Raw genomic sequence first — 14702 nt, 5'->3', positions numbered from 1 at the left:
TGGAATGATCTTTATTAATTAAGATCTTTTTTTTTTTTTTTGATGTGGCTTCAAACCCTATTTTTAATTACATAAAATTAAGGATAATATACAAAAAATTTCTTATTTAAATCAGTAGATTTTAGACTTGAGAAAAGTGCTTTGGGAAGACAGGATATGCTTCAAAGGAAACAGTAAACAGTGCCATTTACAGGACACAAAATCTGCAATTTATATAAAATTTACAAAGAGAAAATGACAACAGAAATAAGAATTGCAGATTTGGATCAGCACACACCATACAACAGCAAAACTGTCTTGGGAGCAAAAAAGGCTGAAAGGAAAAGAACACTGCTTTGTCCCTTTTAGAGTATGACTTTCTACCTAGTGACATCATAAACTATAGAGTTGTAACAGTAGCACAGGGAATGATGTTTTCAGGCGAAAGCGTTGCTAGCTATGGTTTTTTTTTTCTATGATTGTAGGGAAGACACTTTCAGTCGAAATAACTATTGCAAATGTGGTTAAAGGCACCACAGATAAACTACTTTTAGAAGATTTATTTGTAAGAAAAAGAAAATGGAATTTTAGACATTAACAATGGAATGCTACTGACACTTCTGCAAGAATACAGTATCCAAAATATTAAAGATTGGCAGCAGCTCTTTCTTTTCTTTGGTAGGTTATACGTGTCTTTTTCGACTTGTTCTGAAACATACCTTCAGGTCTGAAGAACTGGTTATTGTTTTACCATTTTTAAATCTTTCAAACCTAGAAACTTTTTAAAGCTGCTCTTCTGCTTTTGCTTGTTATTTATCTCTTTTCAAGGAAGATGGTAAGACTTGTTTAAAGTATCAGCTTGTCAGTTCCTAATTATAAGCTTTTGCCTTGTTAAGATGTTTGTATACATATTCTTACAAGCATTTACTTAATTCAAAAATTATTATTTTTTCCACAAAAAGACCCTAAATATAAAAATATTGTGTCCAGATCCTGTAAAATTTAGTTTTTGAAAATAATGTTCAAAACATCTGTGGAGAGACACAAGGAATATAGAGAGCTTAAAATACTGTATTTTAAAAATTAAGAGACCTTGCCAGTAATGAATACTAACAGTATACTCAATGATATGATGATTTTGCAGCTGCATTCTCAGCTGGCCATAATTAGAATGAATAGTACGTATATATAGAACAATAATTATTGAGAATCTGTCCCAACATTGTGCCTCAGCTTCAAATGAACAACATCCTATGTGGACTTAGTAGAGTATGCATTCAGGCACAAAATTATCATCATAGAAATGTGAAAATTAACATCTTAAAGTATGAGTTACTTCATGATTAACAACCTTATTTACAGTAAAATTTGGAAAGCTAAGGTATTCCATAAATAATACTATATTCTAAAATGCCATTTGGTTGTCATTATTCTATTAGCAACAGAGTGTTCTCCCTCTTCCACTTGGTAACACTGTTGTATATTATGTTATTTTACTAAGTATGAGAAAGACAGATGTTCACAACCTGCTGTTATGCAACCAATGACCTCAGGTAAGTGAGTGGCTACCATGGAGAAAAAAGTTAAGAAAATGCAAGCCTGTTTACAAAAGGCTTGATCAAAAGCCTGCAGAACAAAGCTGTGTACAGCCCAGGCATACTATCAGACTTCAGTAGACAGGTTAATCTCAGTTTATCCTCTTATTTATTTTAGACTTTCTAAGTAAGTGGTCTGATCCACCTCTATGCTACTTAGCAAGCAACAAGTTTTTGACAAGTTTTCTAACATTATTACTATCACCCTTTCTCACCCCTCGGTTTGATTCTTGACGAGGGCACAAGATGAATTTCTGTTGCTAGGAAGCACAAAATCAAACACTAGGGCTTCCAATATTTTGGTGCTGGAACAAGTTTCCAGTAATAATGACTCAGTGGTTAACCCCTTCTCTTGCAGCTCACGTAGCTGACAGGAAGATTTCACCTATAGTCAAGAGGATACTGCCAACTTAACTCATACCTTTACATCTTCAACCAAATCATCCTAAGCCTCTCAGCAACATATTTTATATGCATATATGTATGTGTGTCTGCTTACTTACATATTCAACTGTTCAAATTGCTTAAGCTCGCAAACCTACTAAGCATACTTTATAGTGTGTGAAATGGACTGTCCATAAAGAAAAGTTTCTTTTTCATCTTTGTATAACCTTGTGGGAAAGCTGGTTTTGCTGACATATGTGTGACTGCATTAGTATCTGGCACCAAACCTCAACTAGTAAGTTCTTTGAGAAGACTGAAGAGACCAGCTCTGGCTCAGTGACTTGCTAATGTGGTCTCCGGCTTTTGGACCAGAGCAGACTCATGTGCTGTTGACTCAGAACACAGAGCTTGTTTGTACCTGCCAACCATACAACACTGTTGTTTTGTTTTACAAAGCTGCCTACAAACTAATTAAGCATTACTAACATGCCTTTTCTTCAGTATTACGTCTTACATTGTTGTACCTCTTCTTTTTCCTTCCCAAAGGAAGAATAGAATAGAATAGAATAGAATAGAATAGAATAGAATAGAATAGAATAGAATAGAATAGAATAGAATAGAATAGAATAGAATAGAATAGAACTGTTTCAATTGCAAGGGACCTACAATGATCATCTAGTCCAACTGACTGACCACTTCAGGGCTGACCAAGCTAAAGCATGTTGTTAAGGGCATTGTCCAAATGCCTCTTAAACACTGACACGTTTGGGCCATTGACCACCTCTCTAGGAAGCCTGTTCCTGCATTTGACCACCCTCTTGATAAAGAAATGCTTCCTAATGTCCAGTCTAAACCTCCCCTGACTGATGCAGCTTTGAACCATTCCCATATGTCCTGTCACTGGATCCCAGGGAGAAGAGCTCAGCACCTCCCTCTCCACTTCCCCTCCTCAGGAAGCTGTAGAGAACAATGAGGTGGCCCCTCAGCCTCCTTTGCTCCACAGTAGACAACCCCAAAGTCCTCAGCCACTCAACATAGTACATTCCTTCCAGCCCTTTCACCAGCTTTGTTGCACTCCTCTGGACACATTCAAAGACCTGCACATCCTTCTTAAATTGTGGGGCCCGCAACCACACACAGGACTCCGGGTGAGGCTGAATACAGCGGGATAATCACCTCTTGATCCGCTGATGTTTGATGCACCCTCTTGGCTTCCAGGGCACACTGCTGACTCCTAGTGAGCCTGCTGTCAACTGGCACCCCCAGACCCCTTTCTGCAGAGCTGCTCTCAAGCCACTCCTCTCCCAATTTATACTTGTGCTTGGCATTACTCCATCCTAGGTGCAGAATCTGGCATTTGGACCTGTTAAATTTCATCCCATTAATCATTGCCCAATGCTCCAATCTATCTAGAGCAAGGCCTCCTGTCCCTCAACAGGGTCAACAGCACCTCCCAGTTTGGTGTCATCAGCAAACTTGCTAATGGTGCATTCAACTTCTGCATACAAATCACTGATAAATATATTGAACAGAACTGGCCCTAAAATTGAGCCCCGAGGAACACCACTGGTGACTGGTTGCCAGGCAGATGTAGCCCCATTCAATACAACCCTTAGAGCTCTGCCCTTCAGCCAGTTCTTACCCAGTGCACTGTGAATCTGCTCATCCCACAGCTGGACAATTTGTTTAGAAGAATGCTGTGAGGGACAGTATCAAAAGCTTTACTAAAATCCAGAAAAACTACATCCAGCGCTTTCCCTTCATCTCCTAGGTGGGTGACCTTATCACAGAAGAATATCAAATTACTTAATCTTTCCCTTTTTGAACCCGTGTTGACTGTGCCCGATGATTGCACTATTCTTTAAATGCCTTTCAATAGTACCCAGTATAATCTTCATCATTTTTCCCAGGAACTAAGGTTAGACTAACAGGTCTATAGCGTCCTGGATCTTCCCTCACACCCTTCTTGTAAATTGGAATAACACTGCTAGTTTCCAGGGGGCAGGAAACTTCCCAGACTCTCAAGACCTTTGGTAGATGATGCAGAGGGGTCCTGCCATAACATCCACTCTCTCCATCAGTGCTCTGGGAGGAATCCCAGCAGGCCCCATGGACTTGGGAACATTCAGCTGATACAACTGGTCCCTTACAATTTCAGTGTCCACAAATGGACACTTGTGGTCCTCCAACTCAGGGGACCGAGCAGCCCAAGGTGTATCATTAAAGTATTATAAAGTATCATTATCCGTATTATTAAAGAGTGAGGTAAAAAAAGCATTGAAAGCCTCAATTTTTTCTTCATCCCTGTTAGACAAATGACCATCCACAAGTATCAGTCCAATGTTTTCTTTAGGCCTCCTTTTGCTACTAATGTACTTTAAAAAGCCCTTCTTGTTATCTGACACAACACTGCCCAGAGTCAACTCTAATTGTGCTTTGGCCTTTCGTGTCTTCTGCCTGCATATATGAACCACAGCTCTGTAATCTCCCTGCAAAGCCTGACCTTGCTTCCAGAGATCACAGAATTTCTTTCTCCTCTTGAGCTCCACCAGGAGTTCCCTGTTCAGCCAAGCTGGTCTTCTGCACCGCTTGCTTGGCTTTACGACACAGTGGAATTGCCTGCTCCTGTGCTTCTAAAAGGTGCTGCTTAAAAACTGACCAGCACTCGTGGACTCCTAAACCCTCAAAAGAAGATTCCCAGGGTACTCTGCTAAAGAGCTCCCTGAGTAGTGTAAAGGTTGTTCTCCTGAAGTCCAGGGTAGCAACTCTGCTGTCCTTTTTTCACATTACACTGAAAATTTTAAACTCAACCATTTCATGATCACTGTGGCCAAGACAGTCACCTACCATCACATCCCCCACAAGTTCTTTATCCGCAAATAGCAGGTCTAGGAGGGCACCTTTCCTAGTTGGCTCACTGAGTACTTGTGACAAGAAGTTAACACCTTCTACAAACCTCAAGAATTTCCAAGATCTGCTCGTCACAGCAAGATATTCCCAGTTGATGTCCAGGAAGTTGAAATCTCCCATATGGACAAGGACTACCAATACAGAAATTTCTCCTAATTGCCTGTAAAATAACTCATCGGTGCTTACATCCTGGCTGTGTGATCAGTAGTAGACACCCACTACAGTATCTCCTTGTTTTCCATCCCCCTAACCCTCACTCAGAGGCTCTCAACCACATCATCACTAAGGGCTGTACAATCAAACCTCTCCCTTACATACAGGGCTACACCTCCACCTTGCCTGCCCTGCCTGTCCCTCCTGAACAGCCTGTAGCCCTCCATCCCAGCACTCCAATCATGGAACTTATTCCACCAAGTCTCACTAATACCAATGACATTGTAGTTCTGGGAGCTGACCAATGCTGCCAGTTCATCCTGTTTGTCTCTTACTGTGTGTGTTGGTGTGCAACCATTTCAGATACACTTCTGAGCCCTCTGTGCTCCCAGGAGCAGTGCAAATGTTCCCCCTGGCATTGCCACCCTCAGGCGATGCCATGCCAACCCTTGGCTCACCTACTGCAATCCTGTTGGTATCCCCTTCCCCCATCAATTCTAGTGTAAAGGTCTCTTGATCAGTCCCACCAGTCTACACCTGAAGAGGCAGTTGCATGTGCAAGGAATATTTTCTTTGTTTTCAGGTCCGTAAACTTCATTAAAAAGACCCAGATGAAGAAATGTCTTTGTATAAGGAGCAGAAAGAGAAGACTGGCATATGCAGGTCACAGCCCAAATTGATCAGGGAAGCATTTGCAGGAAATAATACAGCAACCATACTCTAAATGCAGTATTAGATCTTTCTGCATTTTGCATCTTCCTATAGGAGCATTCTCTGGCTAGCTGCTAGCAATTGTGGAGGCTTTATCACAAGTCCAGAAATACACGATAAAGTGTGAAACATGGTCCAGAAATATATGGTGTTCAGCTTTTTGAGTTTGAAAAAGTCTGGTTTGAATATATAGACTTATGGTTGCAAAAAAACTGAAAGCAGAGATTGCTGAATCTCTGACATCAGAAGGTAACTTATTATTATTTTAACCTTAAAAGAGTAGAGATTTTGTCACTCAGGCTTGCTTTCAGCATTTGGCTGTTTTTTAATATTTATGATTAGTGATCCTTGGCCTTCTCCTTTCCTTGTTAATGTCTGAAATACTAAAGTGCATGTGGATCAATTTTTTTTTTTCCCCTGGAACTGCAAGAGATAGAAATTTATTTTAAAGACATGAATACTGATACTCATTGCTAAAGACATGATTAAGTAAGCAGTACTTTAGGGCTTTAAAATAAATATTAGAAAACAAAATTCAATATGGAGTCAGGAATTCACAACACGTAGGTATTAAGTCCTCTACACTAAATACATTTCATGTAAATTGTTACATGTCTCTATTCCCCTTTTTATGATTTAATCTGTAACTGCTTAGGAGACAGAGCACAGAGAATACCTGAAGGCTTTTCTGAATCCACCAAATTTGAGTTGGCAGTGTGACACACAAGATAATGAAAAATACCCTTCTCCTTTTCCTGCAACTACGCTGTTAGTTAAAACATTGTTAATTAAAACATTCTCCCTGGAGAACAGGACCCTTCTTGCACTTCAGATCTCAGTTTTGCTCCATCCTTTCACCAACTTGTAATAGTTAGTTGAAGTTAATCCTTAAGCATTGGGTCAATGGCTTCAAGTAAAGCTTTTAGAATATACCTCAGTGAAAAATCAGATTCACTAGAGCTGTTCTGCACTACATTAGTACAAGTTCCCAGTCCATCAAGTCAGGAAGCCCTCATGGGGTTGGTTGGACCAGATGGTATAGGCAATGGTTTTCATATATCTGTAGGTCTCTAACCCAAACCTCCGATCTCTGCATTTGGTGACTTAAGCAGACTGGAGGCACCATCCTTTCCCAGGACACCACTTACGAAGAGGTCTGCTTATTATCAGGAGGCCTGGGGACTACAGCTGACTTGTGTAACCACTACATCATTTTTTTTCTTCCCTGTTAAAAACATTCTGGTGACACGTTGAAGAAAATAAACTCTCCTCAGCTCTGGAGGAGGGGGAAGAGATGTGGTCATCTGGTCAATGATTACACAATGCTCATTTTATGGATGCTCACTTGCAACCTGATTTACAGACAGGCTGAGAACCTCTCACGGGACCATTTACCATCAGCACAAGTTTTACTTTCTAATAAGAAAGCAAACTCTGGGGGAAAAAAAAAAAAAAACACACAGAAAAAATTGACAAACTGGGTGCCTAGACTATTGTGCAGTAAGCACAAAAATCCTTTTCTGATTGCTACCAGTGCAGCATCTCTGCAGGAGCTCTCAGTGTTGATGCTATTGTTGAGCAAAACCAGTGTAACAACTCAGCACAGAAAAAAATGGCAAAGGCTTGAACTGAAATTCTTACATACAGAGTAGGATTTTTTTTGCTGTCACTCATGTTCTATTTCCAATTTTGTTTCTCTATTTTACTTTTGTACAGATATCTTGAAAGCATAAAGGGTAGGAGAATTAGTATCTGTTATCAGCATGTAGAGTTCTGTTATTTTTTGAATATGAAAGCATTAATGCATTTTTAGTAACTTTGTGTGATTGACTCAGAACTGTGAATAGCACCTTCCAATTATACAGTAGTAACTGGACTACTCTGGAATCTTGCAAAGTAGTTTGCTCTCAAGCTGAAGAAAGTAAAACAGGCAACTGTTTTACAAGAAGAAAGTTCAAAACCGAGTAAGATGAGAAATATGAAAAAGTTAGAATCTGGAACTTCTCTGATGTCTGAATGTTCTGAAGCATTGAACCAGTCATGGTTCACAGCAGAATATGAAGTGAATGACTTAACAGAATCCAGATGACTGAACCCAGACAAACTGTAACATCTCAAGTAATCCACCAGCTCTCATTGTCACAGAGTTGAAGAGCCACCATTCAGAGTACTAAAGAACAGGCTGCTGTTTCTTCTGGAAGAGATCGCTAAGAACTAAAACTGCAAGCAACAGCAGAAAGCAAAGGAAGAGCTACAGAATTTGACAGCTACGACATTAAAAGTACCCACGTACTTGTATGTCCAAGGCAAATAATATTGTACCTTAAAAGGTTAAGTTAGGAGAGCATGTTTTAGCTACAGCTCTCAGGCCATCAGATCACCTGGAACAAGTCAGAATTGAAATAGCGAGTGCAGCACAGCAGTTAGTGTGCTGTCAGTGCCCAATAACAGCTACACTACTTACCAGGCTGTGGTTTTGTTGTCATTGTCTGGCAGCAAGATAATTTGTTTTAATGACCTTCTGCCATCATGTGAAAGCAATAGCTGTTTTGATTGGATGTGTGGTAAAATTAAAGGCTAATTGGTATTCCACTGACAATGTACAGTAGGTGCCTCATTGTGCTGCTGACAAGATCTGATGGATGCTGCTTCAAGAACATACAGGTTTAAAGGAAATTAGTTTGATAGGAAAAAAATTGCAGTGCCATATTTTCAAGTTATCTACTAGTGTTCTATTTCACAAGAGATATTATACCATCCAAATTTAATACATACCAGGCAGAAGAAATCAGAATGACAATAATCCTAAACGTTATTGTGGCATCTGTCATATGCTGTATGGGGTTATTTTTGTATCACAGTTTTAAAACAAGCGCACCTGAAAACAGCAATAATTTAACAAGAGTGAAGACAACAGAGTACCAGTTTATCAAAACAGGCAGGTCTTGAGGCCAACAACAGGTCTCCTACCCACATCTCCTTTTTCTTACTAGAAATGTTACAGGAACTTCTGAAGATAAGAGCTGAGCTTCTAGACGTCTAGAGACCCTGCAGATGCTAAGTAGTTGCAGAGGTGTAGTGGCTGTAGAGTGTTAGAAGTGCTACATGCGGTTTTAGAATTTATCTAGGTATGTACAACTAGTACAATGCATTCTTAACACTGTCTATTCTGCAGAACATAAACAAGCAGTTGTGGCACGTCCCAAGACCTACCCAACACATGCGCTGCTATTTCTTTCCAGTAAGTGCCAGAGAGAAATATTGCAAAAATTTTTATGTATAGACTATACATTACAAACATCTGCATCTGTGATCTAGCCCTTGGGTCAGAACAGGTTTGCTTCAAATATTATCTTAATTGCAGTCATAAAAGCTTTACTGAGCTGAATTTAAGCTTACATTATTCATTAAAGACAACCTTTTAAAATGGCATGGGAACTCTAGATCCAGAGTGAAAAACATAAATAAGTGGCCTTAGATTCTGAGATGCTGAGTATCCATTAGCTTCTGTGATTTCAAAGGCATTTGGGTTTGAAAACTTTGATTTTAAACTTGAGATTAGAAAGACAACTTCCTGAATGCATGCCTTCCAATCATCTTCTGTATCTAGCAGAGAGCCTAAAATATAGCAAAAACTGCTGTGCTCATATACGCTTTTTGGACCCAGCTCTTAACTCTCCTAGCTTTGCAAAGGTGAGCACCAAAAATTTATTCTAACAGTACAATAAGAAGCTATGGCTTCCATTATTACAATCCATTTTCAAAACACAGAAACTAAAGTGGCATCATTTTTCCGTTATGACAAAGCAAAGCAGGGTGCAAAAAAGGAGCAGACTGTGTCAAAAGGAAAGATGGCCAGCCATACATCCAGTCCTGTGCTCAGCCCAAATAAAAGAGCTACAACAGAGGTCATCCTAATGTAACATCCTTTTTACAGGACACACCTAAAACTGGAGAGAATATGCTGCTACCATGAACGTCATTCTTCATCATGAATTTTCTCACTGCAAGTGAATGCTGCATTGTCGGCTCAGGTAAAGAAGTGAAGGCAAGGAGTGTCAAAAAGCCCAGTGTTATCCCAGTCAGATTCGCAGCTCACCTTTGCTGATTGAGCCTGGGCATTTGAGATTCAGGCTTCTATTTACACAATCAAATAAGAAAAAAAGGAACAGACGAACAAGCAAATTATCACTTCTGTGTTTTTCAAATATAACTTTTTCTAATTAAGCAGAAATTTGTTGATGAAAGAATTGCTACCCCTGTGTTTTAGACACACATAAAACGTGCACATTCTATGATGCAGAATCTCTTTGGCAACTTTTAGAAGTAAATAAAAGCTCTAAGCTCCAGAGGACAAAGTGTACTCAGACACTTTAACTGTTATACTCCTATGGCACAAAGGAACAGAATCTCCATCCTGGGACACCCTGAAATTATGTTGTAGATTCCCCCGTGAAGATACGTAATAACTTATGCTACTTAAAAGCATGTCATGCAGGAATATATGCTGTTATTCTCTTCCTTCAGCATCTTCCAGTCAATAGTATTTACAATAATGTATGAAATTATTGCATATTATTGTATTGTGTATATTGTATATATTGTGTATATATACAGCCTTGCTATATAACAAAATGCATAGTTCTACAATTCTGAATAGGTCTCTTTGGAGTGTTTATCTCTTTTTCTTTACTCATTTTCTCCATATTCTTTTCTAGTATACTTTGCTGCTCCTTATGCTCTCTTCCTTCCTAAAAACTCAGCCTTTCTGTGTCAAGATCAAATACCACCACAATACCCAAACAGCAATTACCACAGGTTACCGAATCTTGTGCCCAGTAGAGACCAGGCTGCTGCTGCTGTGGGTCCAGCCAGTAGGGAGGCTGAGCATGTCTTCTCAATAGGTGGAGGTGCACACAGTACACACACACGCACACACACAGCCAGCCACACAGATACACAAACAGAAAAAGCAGCCCTCACACAATCACCAACAGCACCAGCAGCCACAGCCTGGCTGATTAGGATGAAAGCCCATTAGCAAGGAACACGTACATGGATACAATACAGATCCCTCCAGCAGCTGCTCCTAAGACACTCCAGTGTCTGTCCAGTAACTGGCTGCTGGATCCTCCGGTGTCTCCAGTTGCTGGCATCCGGACACAAAATCCCGAGGCCTGTAGACCCACAGGGGTTGCTGGCACCCAGACCCCTGGGTGCACATGCACACACACACACCAACACACATGCTATGACTCTCTCTGGTAACTGGCCTTAGTCAATCTAGTACCTGGCCCCTGAATCCCCTGGTCTGACAGCTGCCTCATGCACAAAGGCACACACAAACAGGCTCTCTCACAGCTGGTCCCCTGGGTCCTTCCAATAGCTGGCTTGGACCTCCTGGTCCCTCCCATAGCCAACACTCAGGGTGCTCTGGTCTCTCCAGTATGCAGCCCAGCCTTATGGATTCTCCAGTACTTGGGTCCCAAGCTTCTTATCCCACTAGCCTGCTAGTCCAACTTAACGTTCATCAGCAATCACACCTGCTGATGTACACATCCACACAATATGCATGGCAGTTGCTGCCGCTGCAGACACACGGACACCTATGACACTTGGCCGTCCGCCCAGTGGCTGGCACTCAGACCTCCACGCACTCCAGTTTTCCAACTACTGATATCACAGAAGCCTGGGTGGGCCCCTGTGACTCCCGGTCCCCTCTCCAGCCGCCAGCGCTTAGATGTCCACCCACACAGAAGAGACACACCCTCACCCATGAAAACAGTTACAAATGGAGTTCAGTAACAAGACTGGACAAGCAGCAGTGATCACATACAGGGCACGGCCAGAGAAGCATACTGACCAGCAGCCTTGCAACTGGCCCCTTTTGTCACCTCTTCCCCATCTTCTCACATTTGCTCCTCCTCAAATCACCTTGATCCTCCCTTTCCCCACCTTGGCCCTTCCCCTAAACATTTTCTGTCTTGCACAATCCCAAGAATCTCTATCCCTGCATCCCATAATAACTCCAATGTCCCTCTCAGGGTGACATGGTGTGTGTAGTGACCCAGGGAGCCTCTTCCATTGACTTGCCTGGTGAGTTTCACACTTGGACGTGAGGCTGATCCTCCCCCTTTGACAGTCCCCGGCCCAGGTCAGGGTGTTTTCCCTGACTAGTTCACTGGAGTTTCAGCACCTGCCACTGCTCCTCTGTGCTCATGGCAATGAGCCTCTGACCACGTCATGTACAGCTTACACCAAGATACTTTTCTGTGTTATTGTTACATTATCAAGCAAAGCTTAACAATTTACAAATTATTTTCAATACTGATATTCTAGATTAATCTTCATAAGGATTGAAGAACACAAAATACAATCAAAATTACCAAAACCAAGAACTGCAACAGACCCAAACTGTAAAGTTCTTGGTTTATAAATACCTGGTGATCACATGCTCAACCACTAGGAGTTTTTCCACCCACTTCAGTAACTGATGGATCAGGCTAAAGGTAAGACATGTTCAGTGAGGAAAATATAGCATAACTTTAATATTTTATTTCTATTTATTGCTATTTTAATAATTTCAGGACTTATTCTTCAGAAATTATTTGTAAACAGGTCTAAATTGAAATGCCAAGACTGTAGCCAAGAGTTGTAAGAAAATGATACAAGTCAAGGCCCTACCCCAGCAGTTAGTGCTTCCCCAGGCATTTGTGCAGCTAAGCACAGCACAAAAGGATCTAATGCTCTTGCTGTGCAGCTTCCAAATAATTGTTTCTTTTGTTAAAACCTCTCTATTTCTGAGATGGAAAAGAACTTGTTGACGTGAGAATGAGCCACTAAAGAGAGACAGGAGCACAGTAGAAGGTCCTGGAGATTGTTACATAAGGACTTGTGTACTGCTTGTTAACATCTTTGTTGAAGGATGTATGTTTACATATGTTTTGTTACTTAAGAAATGGCTGGTCTGTACACATGCTAATTAAAAAAACCCTCTAAAGCTCAACTTGTAGGTTGCTGAAAATCTGCAGCTATTCAGCAGACATAACTAGTAATACTATTTTATTCCAGATATAATTCTAAGTATTTTGAAAACCAACACAGAACACACATGAACTAAGGACATTGCTACGTTAAACCATATCTTTAGGCCTTCGAGTATAATACTACCAAATACACAACCGCTAACTAGTTGTTCAGTATCATATTGGGGAGAGGAACTTACTGGAAAAATAACAGAAGGAATTGCTGCTTTGGGGATTTCTTTACAATTGTAAAATGGTGTTAATAGAATAAAAGGATTAGTGGAGATTTTAAAAGAAAAAAAAAAAAGGGAGTTTTGCATGTGGTTACACCTGTACAGAAATTGTGTGTTAACAGCTTTGTAGTTTAAAACTAATATTTTTGTAACTTTCAGAGTTTTCATTTATTTTACGCAACGTTTAAGATGTCTAATCACATAGCTGTTCCATGAAAAGTTAAAAGGTAAGGTAATATTAAACTTTTCAAATTTCAAGAAACTTTCAGGGGTAGAAGCTTAGAAGGACCACAGCACAGTGGTTCTCAGCATCAAGCTCAGGGCCGCTTCCCTGCCCACTTTCTCAACATCACCCCCAGTAAGTGTGTAATGTTGGGCTCACACAACACGTTTGTGATGAAGCCTTGCAATAGCAGGCAATTGCAAGCAAACAGCCTAGAACTGCATGAACAGCCAGATCCTTACTGGTCCCAAAATGGTAAGTGTTAAAGCATTTGTCCTGACACATACTCAGCAAAGCAATCAAGAAATTTTTGGGCAACATGAGCTGCAACAGTTAAGCAAGTGGTGTTATTTCATAAACTTTTCGACTTCCATCATATTCTTCCTCATTGATCTTTTTTCCAAGCTGAAAAGGCTGTCACCTCCCGAAAAGCCCTTCTGAACAGAAAAAAAGTAAACAAAAAATCCCAGCGAGGATGATCTTTTCAATTCCCAACATACCCTTTTTGAAACAGCCTGGAGCTACACGCTGTAGCTAAGATGCAGTCCCATGATGGATTAAGACAGCAGTCGAACTGCTTCCCGGTTCGCTCTCTGCTGACTCTCTAAATAACGCTTCCCATTTGTCCACAGGTTAGAAGATTTTTATACATTCATTAAAGTATCCACAATGGACACCAAGACCCTTTGTTTACATGATCACATCTACTCCAGAGGTCATGGTTGGACACGTATTCAGACTAAGTCACTGGATAACAGAAAGAGCAAAAATTACTAGTGCTTTAGTTTTACCACAAGATAAAACTTACTGAGATCAATTCAGGTACTGTGAAACAGATCTGACCTCAAGTTTTACTGCAAATAAGGTTTTTAGGTGGATTGTTTTTAACAGTGTGGGTTCTTTTTCCCTAGCTGATGTGTGTTAACTACTCAAAATAAAATAAAATTTTAAAAAAAGAGAGCATTTGAGCACTGAAGACCAGTTCTGTATGACCTAAGCTCTGACACTTAGATCTGTAAATGACCTTGACAAGATGTGAGAGGAAACTGCAGATTTGACACAATGAAACAGCCAGACAGTGGATGCATTCAAGAGGCTAGAAAAACAGGCTCCATCATTTAGCAGCTGTAATCTGAAAAGATTTTAAAAAAAAAGTCGTTTACATAAAATGCCTAACATTAGCATTTTAGGCATAAATGTTGTGTTACTGAAATATTACAAAGGCATCTGGTAAACAGTATTCATGCAAAATGAATTAGCATTAAAACCCCCCACCCACTCCTGCATTTTATAGCCTGTCTCTCTTCCTCCAGGGAAAAAAAAAAGAGTAAGACTGAGGGACACAGAATTTTTTCAGTACCTCAAAAGCTACTGCATGGAATAAATCCATGACCTCTGCTGTGTTGCTCTCTGTTTCTGGAGTTGTTCACAACACATACTTGCCTTCTGTCAACTGAACCCACAAAAATGTTTAATTCAGTCAGAGAGT

The sequence above is a fragment of the Strix uralensis genome, chromosome 1 (genome assembly GCF_047716275.1).
Source record: "Strix uralensis isolate ZFMK-TIS-50842 chromosome 1, bStrUra1, whole genome shotgun sequence".
Lineage (NCBI taxonomy): Eukaryota > Metazoa > Chordata > Aves > Strigiformes > Strigidae > Strix > Strix uralensis.
Note: the sequence above shows the minus strand (reverse complement) of the source record.